Source organism: Solanum pennellii, chromosome 6 (assembly GCF_001406875.1).
Source record: "Solanum pennellii chromosome 6, SPENNV200".
Classification (NCBI taxonomy): Eukaryota; Viridiplantae; Streptophyta; class Magnoliopsida; order Solanales; family Solanaceae; genus Solanum; species Solanum pennellii.
Window position 1 is genome coordinate 56,198,345 of NC_028642.1, and position 3,124 is coordinate 56,201,468.

Here is a 3,124-nt window from a genome sequence, read left to right on the forward strand (position 1 = left end):
TATATATATATATATATATCGTGTAATTTTTTATCGAAGGAGTTCAGGTGACCCCCCTGAAAATCGCGTGGATCAGCCCCTGTTTTTCCCCCTCCCACCTAGAGCTATCAATATAGTATGTTCACCCCATCCGGGCTAACCCGAACATATTTTGACATTTTACAGCTTTGGCTAGGCTAGTCCATTTTTGGTGTGGGATAGAAAAAGATCCGCCCAATCCACTATAGTTTTGCCGGGCCAACCTACTATTTTTTAAATTATATATTCTATAATTATTAAATTAAATTCAATTATAATTTAAAATATTATCATAGATACTGACAAAACAATACTACATGTTAATGATACTACTTGTTAATAAAAATTTAAATCCACAAATATAAGTATCTTTATAATATTTATTAAGTTTTTTTTTCAAGAAAAAATATAAATATCTAAATAGAAATACTAACTAATTGTTTTGAGTTTGGACACTCTTTAATTTTAAATTTTAATATTATATTATATTTTTTAGTTAATTTTTATTGACCCACGGACCGACCCTATCTATATTTCTCAAGTCGCACAAATCAACATACTTGTTTAGGCCGGGCTAAAAAACTTTTTTCTTAAATGGAATCCAAAAATCTTAGTTCGGCCCTATTGAATTTCGGATTAGGTCAGACCAGCCCAACAGGCATAACCCATGTTGACGACTCTACTTTCACCCCCTCTTCGATCCGTTTAGATATCGTGCTTTACATAATAGTTATTATTTAAGAAAATTAAGATATAATTAATTATTGGGAAAATGCACAAGTACCCCTTAACCTATGCCTGAAATTTCAGAGACATACTTATACTATACTAAGGTCCTATTACCCCCTGAACTTATTTTATAAGTAATTTTCTACCCTTTTTCGGCCTACGTGGCACTAGCTTGAAAAAAAGTCAATTAGCGTTGGACCCACAAGATAGTGTCACGTAAGCCAAAAAGGGATAGAAAATTATTAATAAAATAAATTTAGGGGGTAATAGGAACTTCGTATAGTATAAATGTGTCTCTAAAATTTCGGACATAAATTGAAGGGTACTTGTGCATTATCCCTTAATTATTATTAGAACCTTAGAGTAAACTTTCGCTGTCAAGTTCCTATTTTTCTAACCTATCTATATAAAAAGTTTGGCTATTTGATGGGAAATTATATATGAGAAATGTGAAAATTGAAAAAAAAAAGTACTTATATAGTATTTGTTTTCAAATTGAAATTAGTATTTAAAAATTTGAAATTGTGTATAAATATGTATAGTTGTTTTTAAAAAATTAGGGATAATGCACAAGTATCCCTTGAACTTATTTTATTAATAATTTTTTAATCCCTTTTTGGCCTACGTGGCACTATATTGTGGGCTCAATGCTGGTTGACTTTTTTTTTTCAAGCTAGTACAACGTAGGCTGAAAAGGGATAGAAAATTACATATAAAATAAGTTCAGGGGTAATAGAACCTTAGTATAGCATAAGTGTGTCTCTGAAATTTCGGGCATAGATTGAGGGGTACTTGTGCATTTTCCCTTTTACGAATACTTTGAATAGAAAAATGGTAAAAGCGACATTTTGAAATTGAAGGCTTTCAAATTCCAAAAAAAACATGAAAAAGAAAAATTATACTAATTATATGTCAAATAGTTTCTCAAAATATTATTCCAAAAAGTGAAAAAAGAAAAACTCACTTAATTTGATTACATATTGCCATGACGAATTTTTGTTTTTAATTTGATATTTTACATTCACATTCATAATAGATAAAATTTAAATTGTGACTCAAAAATAGAGAATCTTAGTTAGGGATGTCAAAATGAGCCTAAATATAAATAATCCGTTCATAATTTTATAAATTGGACTCAAGATATTTTACATTTGAAGGGATTGACTTTAATTTCCATCCATTCAAGTTTTACCCAATTTCAAAAGAACCTTCAATTTAGACTAATTTAATCTCTAATTTCAATTCGTTTCAAATCTCTTTACTTGCATTAATGTAATGCATATTTTTATATTAATGATATGAATTACTATCTATGTTATATTTTATATAAGTTATTTATCAGTGTAACTTTTTTTAAAATTATTTTTTTGCATTGAAATTCAAATTATAATTATAAAAATTAAATAACAATATATTAAAGATTAAACATGTCATGACCAATTCAATTTTTAGCCTATTTATTTCCAATTAATTTTAGCCCAAATTGAACGGATCATTACTCAATTCAATTCTTATTTTTTTTTAATACACTTATTTTATACCCCTAATTGAGATCATTGACTACCCCTTGTATTTTAGTCGATTCTTATATTATGTATGAGAAGTTGATAACAAAAATATTGATTGAGCCACCAAACTTATAAAACAACAAATCAAACTTATAGCTATCCATCACCTATGACATAATTATTTTTTTGGCGAAGTATTGGGAATGAAAGTGTTTTCTTGGAGTAATAAAAGATTATTTTAATTTTAAAATTTAAATTTAAATTTTTTGATTAAATATTGATGATACTTTATAAATGGATTTAATAATCGTTGTTCTTATATTAAAATAAACAATGCAACATTATTATTATTTTAAAAAAATTAAGATATAATTAATTGTTTATTTTCACCTTTATCATTGATCATAAATATAGAGAAAAATTAATATAGTGCAAAAAAAAAAAGGATATAGTAATAATAAACAAGGACAATTCAATTAAATTATCTATTGTTAGTATTTATTTTAAGAGGCTTGTAAAATAAAACTTAACTAAATAAATAAATCAAACGGATTATTCCTATCACTCATCGTAATCTTTGATGAAAAATTAGTACGTAACAAAGATAAGGATAACTTTAGTCCAATAAGTGAAAATTGAGTTATTTTAATTTGAAAAATAATATTTAAACGATAAAAAAGAAATTAATGATCTAAGTTTTATAGACACATATTTTTTTGTTTGAAATAATATTAATCTAATTAAAATAAATGTTAGCGTAAGTGCTGACGTATGTTGTAATTTCAGGTTAAATTTTGCTGTAATCTAATTTAAAACATTAGATATCTTCGATATAAATTTCACACAAATTTAAATCAAAAGGTAATTCA